Source organism: Chiloscyllium punctatum, chromosome 41, assembly GCF_047496795.1.
Source record: "Chiloscyllium punctatum isolate Juve2018m chromosome 41, sChiPun1.3, whole genome shotgun sequence".
Classification (NCBI taxonomy): Eukaryota; Metazoa; Chordata; class Chondrichthyes; order Orectolobiformes; family Hemiscylliidae; genus Chiloscyllium; species Chiloscyllium punctatum.
Genome location: NC_092779.1, coordinates 42,303,212 through 42,316,987, shown reverse-complemented (window position 1 = coordinate 42,316,987; position 13,776 = coordinate 42,303,212).

The window sequence follows — 13,776 nt, the reverse complement described above, 5'->3', positions numbered from 1 at the left end:
GCCACTCCTTGGCTGATCGTCCCGTTGTACTCTGAGGTAATCTTTTTTGCTGTCCACTACAGCAACAATTTTGATATCATCTGCAAACCTACAAACTATACCTCCTATGCGCACATCCAAACCATTTATATATATGACAAAAAGCAGTGGACCCAGCGTTGTTGCTGCTCATCATAGGCCTCCAGTCTGAAATGTAACCCTTCATCTTCACCCTCTGTCTTCTACCTTTGAGCTAGTTCTGTATCCAAATGGCTAGTTCCCTCTGTATTACATGTGATCTAACCTTGTTAACCAGTCCATCATGTAAAACCTTATCAAATGCCTTACTGAAGTCCATATAGATCATGTCCACCTCTCTGCCTTCATCAATCATCTTCACTCCTTCTTCAAAATATTCAATCAAGTTAGTGAGACACAATTTCCCACGCATAAGCCATGTTTACTGTCCTAAATCAGTCCTTGCCTTTCCAAATATATGTAAATTCTGTCCCTCAGGATTCTCTCCAACAACTTGTCCACCACGAATGTTAGGCTCACCAATCTATAGTTCCCTGGCTTTTCCTTCTCACCTTTCTTAAATAGTGGTACCACATTAGTTAACCTCCAGCCTTCCAGCACCTCACCTGTGGCTATTGATGATATAACATTCTATTACTCTTATTATATCCCACATTGCTCAGATCCCTATAAAATTCCATCTCAGGATTCTTGATGTTCACAAGTCCCTCTTTATGCTGAAGGTTTCAGAGGCCAAATACAAATTTCACTAGTGAGCAACGAGAAGCCTATTTGCATGTATTAACATGTCATTATTCACTAACCTTGCCTCATTTGCTTGCTGGATATTATATCAAGCCTTGTTACTATTGTAACTGTCTTGTTACAATTCAAATGTGGATGATCAGATTGGGCACCTGGCTGCTGCAACACATTGGCATCTTCCTTGGCATCTATCTTGGCCACCATTTCCCAACAGTCAGGGCAGCACAATGGCTCAGTGGTTCGCTCTGCTGCCTCCCCCTACAGTGGGAAATTGCTTGAAATCATTACTTAGGATTTTATCAAGGCACTTAGACAACAGTGGGAGAATCAAAATCAGTCAGCGTGGATTTACAAAAGGAAAATCATGCTTGACAAATCTACTGGAATTAGAACATAGAACCTAGAACTGTACAGCATAGGGACAGGCCCTTTGGCCCATGATTTTGTGCCGAACATGATACCAAATTAAATTAATCCCTTCTTTCTGCCCTCGGTCCATATCTTTCCAATCCTGGCATATTAATGTGCTTATTATGTACTCCACAATCATCCGATGAAAGAGCTAGTGCTTCCAATTAAACCTGTTGGAGTATAACCTGGTGTTGTGTAATTTTTAACTTTGTACATCCCAGTCCAACAATGGCATCTCCATATTATAACATTCTAACAGGACTTAAACAGGTTAGTTGCAGAATGGATGTTCCCAATGTTAACAGCATCAAGAACCAGTTTAAGAATAAAGGGTAAACGTTTTAGGGCTGAGACAAGGAGATATTTCTTCACCCAGAGACTGATAAGCCTGTGGACCTTTTAGCCACAGAAAGTGGTTAAAGCCTAAACTTTATGTGCATTTAAGAAGGAGGTGGATATTGTTCTTGGGGCGAAAGGGTTCAAGTGATCCAGCTGGAATGTGGGATAAAGCTATTGAGCGGGATGATCTACCATGATTGTAGTGAATGGTGGAACAGGCTCGAGGAGTTCAATGGCCTATTCCTGCTTCTATCTTCTATGTTTTCTATGTTTCTGTCTTTCTTTGTCTTTAAGCACAAATACAAAGCCTGGTAGCTTATCATGGTTGATCAGTTAAGAGGGTGGACATGTTGCTGCACAACATTGAATTACATTGATGCCACACAGCTTATGTGGCACTAGACAATGAGCCTTACTTGGTTTCTGGGACATGGAATTCTCAGAACACATCATGAGTGATCACAATCTTCTCTTGCTAGGACAAGGATTCTCTCCTCTCTAGGATGACTCAGATTAATATTAGGTACTCCATCGCCCATCTTGCCCTCTCTGCCTAATTGAGGTTCATTTTATCCTACAATGAGAGAAGGGCAGTGATGAGTGAGATGAAAGCTGCTAATGTTGATTCAAGTTTGGAAAGATGGTGAGATGGCTCGAGTGAGTGAGTAAGAAGTGCAACTGACATGTAGTCTGGGCAAATGTGCTGCATGAAAATCATTGAGAGAGGATGCTGTATGCAACAATGCGAGCCTTAATGGGAGGTGGGTGCAGTCATGGAATTAGAGTGAATGAAAGAAAATAGCAACACTTACCCTTGCGGAGTGCAGAAGTCATTAACCTTTTTCCCTGCATTGCCTTGTGTTCCTTTGGCCCATAGACCCTGCACTAAATGGAATGGCAAATTTAGAGTCTAGATTAGAGTGGTGCTGGAAAAGCACAGCAGGTCAGGCAGCATCCGAGGAGCAGGAAAAACAGCGTTTCCTGCACCTCCAGACTGATGAAGGGCTTTTGCCCGAAATGTCAATTTTCCTGCTCCTCGGATGCTGCCTGACCTGCTGTGCTTTTCCAGCACCACTCTAATCTAGACTCTGATTTCCACCATCTGCAGTCCTCACTTTTGCCTGGAATGGCAAATTCAAACCAGGCTGACTGGGCTTGCTGCTACAATCTCGTCTGGCACATGTAAGCAAAGAGAGTAGCTCTCCTCTCCACCAGCACCTCTCGGTCCTGTCAGCAAAATAGGGTGTTAATTATCCCCTATCAGCATCTCCTTGTAATTCTTTCCACACTTAACACTGAGAGGCAATTCCTGCCTTGCAGCATTTGACCTGAGGGTGCATGGCTGGAATTTAAATCAGGTGCCAGCACTAGGAAGCAGTGAACACTTCCACTGGTGAGTGCAAGGTAGCCTGAGGCGTGGTGCACATGTTGTGAAAGTAGAAACATAACACTGTGCAAGAAAAGTTACTAGAGGCCCTGGCAAGAAACTCTCCAAAAAAATTCCTTGACATCGACACTTAGCCAAATTTTGGGAAAATTCTGCCCGTTTTCTTTCATTTATTTTATAAATTTAACAGTTGAAGAGCAGCCCCCGAGTATGAATCTTTAATTTAATGCACATTATTGCACTTTAGTACTGAAGGTTCAAGATACCCATCAGGGACCAAGAGCTCAAAGTAAATTCAATGACCCCGAATTCTATAGGCTGCATTTGTATTGAGTTATGGGCTGTCAGTTTCTAAGAAACAAATGAATGGCAATCTAACGTAAGAAAAAACAAACTGTGGAAGCTAAAGGGAAATTAGATGGGGCCACTGATTTTTTGGTTAATCTCAGTTCTTCCACATTCCCAACTTTGAGTCATGCTTGAAGAGTGCAAAGAACTTCATCCTGTGGTGTCATGCATTATCTGAGCAAATGAACTGCAAGCGTGACTGACAGGAGCACAAATGTACAGAACGTCTCTTTTCTATTAATGAGGCACTTATTAACATGATATAACAGGAACAAGAAAGCATCAGTCAGCCATTTGTGTACAATTTGATTTTAGCGACAGTAACACTAATGACTCTGGTATGTTGAAATTAATGGATTATGCTGTAACTGTAATGGGAGTAACGATGCCTGCTTTTCTTAGTTTCTCTCCCCTATGTTGCTAATATCTCTAAATACCAATAAGAAGATACAATTTTCATTTACAGAGTGCCTTTCATAAATACAAATAATTTTTTCTATTATTATTATACATTATTTTTCTATTGGGATTCTTCTCTTGATGGCAGAGCTTGTCCCTCAGAAACCATCTCTATCTTGACTAACTTTCTAATTTCAGCTTCATCCTATGTGCAGTCCAGAGTCCTGACATATTTCATATTTGTTAGGGGGAGAATTCCAATAGTGTTGCTCTGGGAATAGAGCTATGCTCCCCTGCAACAGATTAGGGAGGTACAGCACCTTCAAATGCCAGACACACACACAGACAGACACGCACAGACACGCACACACACACAGGCACGTACTCACGCACACGTGTGCACACACATACACATGCAGGCACGTACACATGAACATACACACACGCACAGGCATGTATATACACACACAGGCACATACGCACACACGTGCACACACACACATGCACAGGCACGTATATATATATATATATATATATATACACACACACACACACAGACATGCACGTACACACACACACGTATATATATACACACACACACACACACACAGAGGCACATAATCACGCACACATACACACACACAGGCACATCATATACATACACACACAGACAGACACGTACTTCTACACACATACACACACATGCACACACACAGGCACGTACTCACGCACACAGACACACACAGACACACATGAACACAGGCACATATGCACACGCGCATGCATGCACGTACACACACATAATGTTTGCTCCACTATCTCACCAAAGATCTCACCCAAGACCAATACCTTCAATAATTAAGTGTATAGGACCAACCATTAAATTGCTGGCTCCAATGCCCATTCCACCTAGGAGCAATATGTTATGCCAATTTCTTGTTCCAACTGCCATTTCTATTGGTGTGAACTGAGGAAAAATCTTCTGGGGACCTGGGCCTCATTTTTGATTGAAGAGAAGGAGACCAAGGGAACTCATTGTCAGCACAGACTAATGTCCTGAATATTCATGTCCTGAATATTTCTTTGCTGCAATCCTGCACCTCATCATTTTTTCTAATAATGAGTTTCACTTCAAGTATCTGTATCTGTCTATTTCTCTTCATCTGGCTGTCCCTACCACTCCATACATACATTGTTATCGGAATTCAAGCTCTCACACCTCTAGCCTGTGAAATTTACTTAGGCCTATAGGATTTCAGTGAGATTTGTTCTGCCTGTAAGAATCGAAGAGAGAAACAGAGAAAAAGAAGCTGTTGTGCTGCAAAAATGATGAAAACGACTTGAGGACACTGGTAATAATCATCTCTCAGAGTCTGAAGAAAAGCAAATCATGGCAGGCAGAAGGGATTAGGTTAATATGGCATCATGTTTGGTACAGCATTCTGGGCTGAAGGGCCCACTCCTGTGCCGTATAGTTCTACGTTCTATGTTGTATGTATATGAAAGTGATGATGCTGAATGCCTGTAAGACAGTATGAAGATAAAGAAAAATATAACTTTATTTTGTGGTATCTTTACAGGCATTATGGCTGACGACTGTTCACAGAATGAAGACTACTTAAGTCTGAAGCACTTGTCTGCCAAGATAAGACTTGGCTAAGTAGTAGTCTGGCCCATTGCAGATGGCAGCAGGAATCTGTGGCATGCTTAAGCAACAGCATAGGAATGTGCACAAGAGCCTGATGGCTGACAGCTTTTCATCCACAGAGTAACTCTTCAATGTTGATGCATTTACTGTTTTGATTCTTTATATATTATCCATATGATTATTTCAGAGTTATTATTTTCATAAGTTTGAACTCATCCCTGGGAGAACATTGTGACGTGGTCAAAGGATTTGCAGATTGATTCACAGTGTGACATATCTGAATGCTCCTTTCAAGATTATAATTGTCTTACACCATGTAATTGTTTGTTCAATACGTGGAAATATTCTACGGTCTCCCACAACTTTCATTGTGAAGGGGTGGTGTGGAAGGGAAGAGTTATGGGTGTGGTCAACTAGACCCACCAGATGTGAGTATCTGAACAGATGTTGATGCAGAATTCAGACTGGGAATGGTATGAGGCAAGATTCAATCGTTTGACGGGAATGCTATTCCTAAGCCAAAGTCTGGTTCCAGTAACAAAATGAAGTCCTGAGACAAGAAGATGTCTTTTCAGACACTCACTCATCTAATAATTATAATGGATCAATCACCTTGTTATCATGGAATAGTGATGTTGATACAGATTCAGATAGCCGCCATTCATTTTCTTTTTTGATGTAAAAGTAAATGGAGAAAAGGATGTTCTAATCTCAGGGCTGATTGACGTTCTCCTTACGAGAAGAGGTCAAGCAATACAAGGAAAGAAATTGAATAGGCAGATAAGCAATTTCAGATCAATAGATTTCTCCTTGGAAAATAAAAATGTTCTGATATTAAATATTCTGAAGCAAATTATCAATTGTTGTTTTTGGAAAATCAGCTCAGATCTCAAAAACACTGCTCTAGATATACGGGCATCTCCATGCTCACAAACCCTTCATACACACTGTAACTAACATTCAGACCACTCCAGACTGTTAACTAACATACAGACTCCTCCATAATTTCTGTAACTGATATATAACCCCTTCCATATATTCTTTAACTGATACACAGCCTCCTCCAAATATACTGTAATGGATATACTATCCCCTTCATATATATTGTAACTTGTACAGCCTCCTCCATATATACTGTAACTAATGTGCAGCAATCTCTGCACATTCTATAACTGAAAAACAGTCCCCTGTATGAAGGGGTCTGTAGTTCTGTTGCAGAATGTTTTGAGGGGTTTGTACATTTGATTTTAATGCATATGAGGTAAAGTTGCTATAGTCCCAGAGAATCATATGGTTGTTAACCTCATCAGCCGTCTCCAAACATTCTGCAACAGATCTACAGGCCCCTTCATACGTACTGTGCCCCATAATTGCCCGTAGTGTTAGGTAAGGGGTAGATGTAGGGGTATGGGTGGGTTGCGCTTCGGCGGGGCGGTGTGGACTTGTTGGGCCGAAGGGCCTGTTTCCACACTGTACGTAATCTAATCTAATCTAATCTAATCTAATCTAATATACAGCCAGTGCTGTATTACCATGATCCATATGTGACCTCTTCAATACACATTAACCCACATAAGGGTGGTATGGTGGCTCAGTGGTTAGCACTGTTGCCTCACAGAGCCAGGAACCAAGGTTCTAATTCCCACCTCGCACAGACTGGCTATGTGAGTTTGCCCATTCTCCTCGTGTCTGCATGGATTTCCTCCGGGAGCTCTGGTTTCCTCCCACAATTCAAAGATATGCAGGTTAGGTGAATTGGCCATGCTAAATTGCCCATAGTGTTAGGTACATTAGTCAGGGGTAAATGTAGGGGAATACGTCTGGGTGGGTTGCTCTTTGGAGGGTCAGTGTGGACTTGTTGGGCTGAAGGGCATGTTTCCATACTGTAGGGAATCTAATCATACAGCTGTATAAATTATACAATATATATAAACTACAATATAGTTTCAGGAACCGTTTCATCAGATTGGAAAATAGTGAATGTGACCCCATTAAGAAGGGATGGAGACAGAAAGCAGGAAACTATAGGCTAGTTAGCTTAACATCGGTGATAGGACAAGTGTTGGAATATATACTTAAGGAAGTTACAGTGGGGCAATTGGAAAATTGCATTTAATCAGTCAGAGCTACATGATTTTGTGAATGGTCTGTATTCAATAGCTGGTAAATAAACCATTCACAAATATATTGCAACTCATACTTAATCACCTATATACACATTGTAACCCATATACAGTTAGTTATGTATATACAGTAATCTATGTACACTCATTTCTCTGTATACTGGGTGCTACATATACCCTTTTTCATGGATATCATGACTCATACAGAGTCTTTACATTCTGTGTATTATATATAGGTATCTCTGTACATTCTGAGCTTGGTTTTAATTCTGTATAAGTGGTTTTGAATGGGTTAACTGTGTCCTACATACAACCACCCCTGTGCATACTGTATCCCATGCATGGTCACCTCTATACACCATGTAGCCTATATGCAGCCACCTTAGTAATTTACAGTCCATACAATTCACACAAAATGTAATATGTCCTTGAGTTGATAAAAGAAGGAGCATTGTAAAACTCCTATTTCAGGAAGTGATGCCCCTTTTAAAGCAGATTCACCACCTAATCACACAAACAGTGTTCCTGTTTGGCATCTCCTGAATCTGTCTGCTCTATTACCGTTATTTTCCAGTGTAAAAGTTAGCTTTTTGATCTTTTTGTTGCTATTCTATAGTACCTCTTCCTGTTTCTAATGAATGGCATTTCCTTGTCTAGTGTCATACCATTTACGTGGAGCACTTAAACTACAGCTCACTTTCACTCATGCCTATTTTAATTATACTGCTCCTTTCAGACTCCCCTGAGAGTTGTCTCTTCATTGACCTCAGCCCTGATCTTTGACAATTGCAACCATATTTCAAGAAGGGAAAACAGAGCATTCCATTGATTCCATGCAGGGTGAGCCAGATTGCTGTGGTCAACATTTGCAAACTCTGTAAAGGTTTCCAGAGCTGTCAGTTCAGTAAAGATGCACCAGGAAAATTTGCAAAGTAATAAAGGATCGCTGCACCTCTGGGAAAATCCTCTTGGGTTTATGTCTGGGTGCATTGTTTTGCTGGGAGAGGAAAGGAGGAATTGAAAATAATAAAAAGGGGAAGGATACTGAGAAAATTATTAGAGCTAAAAGTTGCCAAGTCCCCTGGTCTTGATGAACTTCATGCTAAGGTCTTGAAACAGTGGCTGCTATAGGAGTAGAGGCTCTAGTTTTAATTCAGGAAATAATGAGTTTTGAAAAGATTTGTAGCTCAGGTTGAGGTACTGGATGTAGGTTTGCTCGCTGAGCTTGGAGGTTCATTTGCAGATGTTTCATCACCATTCTAGGTAACACTTTCAGTGGGCCTCCGGGTGAAGCTTCACCTGGAGGCCCATTGAAGATGTTACCTAATAGGGTGACGAAACGTCTGGAAATGAACCTTCCAGCTCAGTGAGCAAACCTACATTCAGAATTCAGGAAATTTCTCATCAGATTGGAAAATCGTAAGTGTGACTTCTTTAAGAAAGGACGGAGACAGAAAGCAGGAAACTACAGCCCAGTTAGCTTAACATCTGTCAGAGGGAAAGTGCTGGAATACATACTTAACAAAGTTACAGTGAGGCACTTGGAAAATAGTATCTATTCAGGCAAAGTCGTCATGATTTTGAGATAGGGAAATCATATTTGACTAATTTAGTGGAGTTCTTTGAGGAAATAACAAACAACATGGTTAAAGGCAAACCTGTGAATATGCTGTACTTAGATTTCCAGAAGGCAATTGACAATGTACCATATTAAAGATTACTACACAAAGTAAAGTTGCAGGTATTGGGGTTACCTTTTAGCATGGATAGAGGATTGATTAGTTGACAAGAAACACAGAGTAGACATAATTGGATCACTTTGTGTTTGGCACCATGTAACGAGTGGAATGTCCCAGGTATCAGTGCTAAGGTCTCAACTATTTATAATTTAGGAAAAAGTGAGGACTGCAGATAGAGTCATAGAGATGTACAGCTTGGAAACAGACCCTTCGGTCCAACCTGTCCATGCCAACCAGATATCCCAACCCAATCTAGTCCCACCTGCCAGCACCCGGCCCATATCCCTCCAAGCCCTTCTTGTTCATATACCCATCCAAATGCCTCTTAAATGTTGCAATTGTACCAGCCTCCACCACATCCTCTGGCAGCTCATTCCATACACATACCCCCCTCTGTATGAAAATGTTGCCCCTTATATCTTTTATATCTTTCCCCTCTCATCCTAAACCTATGCCCTCTTGTTCTGGACTCCCCGACCCCAGGGAAAAGACTTTGTCTATTTATCCTATCCATGCCCCTCATAATTTTGTAAACCTCTATAAGGTCACCCATCAGCCTCCGATGCTCCGGGGAAAACAGCCCCAGCCTGTTCAGCCTCTCCCTATAGCTCAAATCCTCCAACCCTGGCAACATCCTTGTAAATCTTTTCTGAACCCTTTCAGGTTTCACAACATCTTTCCGATAGGAAGGAGACCAGAATTGCATGCAATATTCCAACAGTGGCCTAACCAATGCCCTTATTCAGCTGCAACATGACCTCCCAACTCCTGTACTCAATACTCTGACCAATAAAGGAAAGCATACCAAACGCCGCCTTCACTATTCTATCTACCTGCAATTCCACTTTGAAGGAGCTATGATCCTGCACTCCAAGGTCTCTTTGTTCAGCAACACTCCCTAGGACATTACCATTAAGTGTATAAATCCTGCTAAGATTTGCATTCCCAAAATGCAGCACCTCACATTTATCTGAATTAAACTCCATCTATCACTTCTCAGCCCATGGGTCCATCTGGTCCAGATCCTGTTGTAATCTGAGGTAACCCTCTTCGCTGTCCACTACATCTCCAATTTTGGTGTCATCTGCAAACTTACTAACTGTACCTCTTATGCTCGCATCCAAATCATTTATGTAAACGACAAAAAGTAGAGGACCCAGCACCGATCCTTGTGGCACTCCACTGGTCACAGTCCTCCGGTCTGTCTTCGACCACCACCCTCTGTCTTCTACCTTTGAGCCAGTTCTGTATCCAAATGGCTAGGTTTCCCTGTATTCCTTGAGATCTAACCTTGCTAATCAGTCTCCCATGGGGAACCTTGTCGAACGCCTTACTGAAGTCCATATAGATCACATCTACTGCTCTGCCCTCATCAACCTTCTTTGTTACTTCTTCAAAAAACTCAATCAAGTTTGTGAGACATGATTTCCCACGCACAAAGCCATGTTGACTATCCCGAATCAGTCCTTGCCTTTCCAAATATATGTACATCTTGTGCCTCAGGATTCCCTCCAACAACTTGCCCACCACCGAGGTCAGGCTCACTGGTCTATAGTTCCCTGGCTTGTCTTTACCGCCCTTCTTAAACAGTGGCACCACATTTGCCAAGCTCCAGTCTTCTGGCACCTCACCTGTGACTATTGATGATACAAATATCTCAGCAAGAGGCCCAGCTATCACTTCTCTAGCTTCCTACAGAGTTCTCGGGTACACCTGATCAGGTCCTGGGGATTTATCCACCTTTAACCATTTCAAGACATCCAGCACTTCCTCCTCTGTAATCTGGACATTTTGCAAGATGTCACCATCTATTTCCCTACAGTCTATACCTTCCATATCCTTTTCCACAGTAAATACTGATGCAAAATATTCATTTAGTATCTCCTCCATTTTCTGTGGCTCCACACAAAGGCTGCTTTGCTGATCTTTGAGGGGCCCTATTCTCTCCCTAGTTACCCTTTTGTCCTTAATGTATTTGTAAAAACCCTTTGAATTTTTCTTAATTCTATTTGCCAAAGCTATCTCATGTCCCCTTTTTGCCCTCCTGATTTCCCTCTTAAGTATACTCCTATTGTCTTTATACTCTTCTAAGGATTCACTCGATCTATCCTGTCTATACCTGATATATGCTTCCTTCTTTTTCTTAACCAAACCCTCAATTTCTTTAGTCATCCAGCATTCCCTATACTTACCAGCCTTCCCTTTCACCCTGACAGGAATATACTTTCTCTGGACTCTTGTTATCTCATTTCTGAAGGCTTCCCATTTTCCAGCCGTCCCTTTACCTGCGAACATCTGCCTCCAATCAGCTTTCGAAAGTTCTTGCCTAGAACCGTCAAAATTGGCCTTTCTCCAGTTTAGAACTTCAACTTTTAGATCTGGTCTATCCTTTTCCATCACTATTTTAACTCAAATAGAATTATGCTCATTGGCCCGAAAGTGCTTCCCCACTGACACTTCAGTCACCTGCCCTGCCTTATTTCCCAAGAGAAGGTCAAGTTTTGCACCTTCTCTAGTAGGCACATCCACATACTGAATCAGAAAATTTTCTTGTACGCATTTAAGAAATTCCTCTCCATCTAAACCTTTAACACTATGGCAGTCCCAGTCGATGTTTGGAAAGTTAAAATCCCCTACCATAACTACTTTATTATTCTTACAGATAGCTGAGATCTCCTCACAAGTTTGTTTCTCAATTTCCCTCTGACTATTAGGGGGTCTATAATCCCAATAAGGTGATCATCCCTTTCCTATTTCTCAGTTCCACCCAAATAACTTCCCTGAATGTATTTCCGGGAATATCCTCCCTCAGCACAACTGTAATGCTATCCCTTATCAAAAATGCCACTCTCCCTCCTCTCTTGCCTCCCTTTCTATCCTTCCTGTAGCATTTGTGTCTTAGAACATTAAGCTGCCAGTCCTGCCCTTCCCTGAGCCATGTTTCTCTAATTGCTATGATATCCCAGTCTCATGTTCCTAACCATGCCCTGAGTTCATCTGCCTTCCCTGTTAGGCCCCTTGCATTGAAATAAATGCAGTTTAATTTATTAGTCCTACCTTGTCCCTGCCTGCCCTGACTGTTTGATTCACTTCTGTTCTCAACTGTACCAGTCTCAGATTGATCTCTTTCCTCACTATCTCCCTGGGTCCCACCCCCCCCCCCCCCCCCACCCCCCCACCTTACTAGTTTAAATCCTTCCAAGCAGTTCTAGCAAATTTCCCTGCCAGTGTATTAGTCCCCTTCCAATTTAGGTGCAATCCATCCTTCTTGTACAGGTCACTTCTACCCCAAAAGAGATTCCAATGATCCAAAAATGTGAATCCTTCTCCCATACACCAGCTCCTCAGCCATGCATTCATCTGCTCTGTCCTCCTATTTCTGTCCTCACTAGCTCATAGCACTGGGAATAATCCAGATATTACTACCCTTGAGGACCTCCTTTTTAAATTTCTACCTAACTCTCTGTAATCTCCCTTCAGAATCTCAACCTTTTCCCTTCCAATGTCGTTGGTTCCAATGTGGACAATGACCTCTTGTTGGCCCCTCTCCCCCGTGAGAACATTCTGCACCCTCTCTGAGACATCCTTGATCCTGGCACCAGGGAAGCAACACATCATTCTGCTTTTTCTCTGCTGGCCACAGAAACGTCTGTCTGTATCTCTGACTACAGAATCCCCTAACACAATTGATCTCTTGGAAGCTGATGTACCCCTCGTTGCATTAGAGCCAGTCTCAATACCAGAAACTTGGCTGTTTGTGCGTTCCCCTGAGAATTCATCACCCCCTACATTTTCCAAAACAGCATACCTGTTTGAAATGGCTATATCCACAAAAGACTCCTGCCCTAGCTGCCTACCTCTCTTACCCTTCCTGGAGTAATCTATTTGACTGTATCTGAGATTTTCCCCCCTTCCTATAACTGCCATCCATCACATACTGTTGCTGTTGCAAATTCCTCATCGCTTCTATCTGTCTCTCCAACCGATCCACTCGATCTGATAAGATTCGCATCCAACAGCATTTAAGGCAGATATAATCCGCAGTAAACCTTAAACTCTCTTTAAACTCCCACATCTGACAAGAAGTACATATCACTGCAAAGGTCATTTTTGCTCCTTCACAATCTCCAGACCCAGAAAACAACACCGTCTTATTCCTCTACAAACACTGCCCCAGGTTAAATTAATAGTTATGGCTTATATTTTAAGTTTAATCAAGAGACTTATCTCCAAAAAACATATAATCAAGAAAGAACCCATACAACCTTTTTCTTGGAACAGACTTAAAACAACAATTAATGCTGAAGATCAGAGTTGAAGAGTGTGCTGCTGGAAAAGCACAACCAGTCAGGTAGCATCTGAGGAGCAAGAGAATCGATGTTTCGAGCATAACCTCTTCATCATAAATTTATCCCAATTACTTGGATGAAGGAAATATAAATATGATAGCTGAATTCATGTATTAGGTAGGCAGGTAACATGAAGTCAAATTGTGGCAGGAGGGAGTGATGCAGTGGTCGTGTTACTAAACTGATCATCCATATCGCCAGGCTAATGTTGTAGGGCCATGAGTTCAAAATCTAGCAGGCAGATGGTAAAATTTGAATTCAATTAAATCAT